Raw genomic sequence first — 1,204 nt, forward strand, 5'->3', positions numbered from 1 at the left:
ACATTTCCAATGCTATACCAAAAATCCCCCATACCCTCCCACCCACTCCCCTACCCACACACTCCCACTTTTTGGCCCTGGCATTTCCCTGTACTGGGGCATATAAAGTTTTGTGCTTCTCTTCATTGTGTTGGCATCCTTCAGTTTCTTTCTCTTCTATTTCTCCACCACTTACCTGGGTTCTCTGAGTGTCTGAGTCTCAGGTCCTCCGAGCCAGCGACGGTAGGAACGACACAGACACCAAGTCGGGTTCATCTAGCACCTTTACTTCGGGCTTTTTCTTTTTTCTTTTTTTAAAAATATATTTATTAGGTATTTTCCTCATTTACATTTCCAATGCGATCCTAAAAGTCCCCCATACCGTCCCCCCACTCCCCTACTCACCCACCCCCACTTTTGGCCCTGGCATTCCCCTGCACTGAGGCATATAAAGTTTGCATGACCAATGGGCCTCACTTTCCACTGATGGCCGACTAGGCCATCTTTTGATACATATGCAGCTAGAGTCAAGAGCTCCAGAGTACTGGTTAGTTCATATTGTTGTTCCACCTATAGGGTTGCAGATACCTTTAGCTCCTTGGGTATTTTCTCTAGCTCCTCCATTGGGGGCCCTGGGAGCCATCCAATAGCTGACTGTGAGCATCCACTTTTGTGTTTGCTAGGCCTCGGCATAGTCTCACAAGAGACAGCTATATCAGGGTCCTTTCAGCAAAATCTTGCTAGTGTATGCAAAGGTGTCAGCGTTTGGAGGCTAATTATGAGATGGATCCCTGGATATGGCAGTCTCTAGATGGTCCATCCATTTGTCTCTGCTCCAAACTTTGTTTCTGGAACTCCTTCCATGGGTGTTTTGGTCCCAATTCTAAGAAGAGGCAAAGTGTCCACACTTTGGTCTTCGTTCTTTTTGAGTTTCATGTGTTTCATAAATTGTATCTTGTATCTTGGGTATTCTAAGTTTCTGGGCTAATATCCACTTATCAGTGAGTACATATCATTTGAGTTCTTTTGTGATTGGGTTACCTCACTAAGGATGATGCCCTCCAAGTCCAACCATTTGCCTAGCAATTTCATAAATTCATTGTTTTTAATAGCTGAGTAGTACTCCATTGTGTATATGTACCACATTTTTTGTATCCATTCCTCTTTTCAGGGGCATCTGGGTTCTTTCCAGCTTCTGGCTATTATAAATAAGGCTGCTATGAAC

Source organism: Mus caroli, chromosome 10, assembly GCF_900094665.2.
Source record: "Mus caroli chromosome 10, CAROLI_EIJ_v1.1, whole genome shotgun sequence".
Classification (NCBI taxonomy): Eukaryota; Metazoa; Chordata; class Mammalia; order Rodentia; family Muridae; genus Mus; species Mus caroli.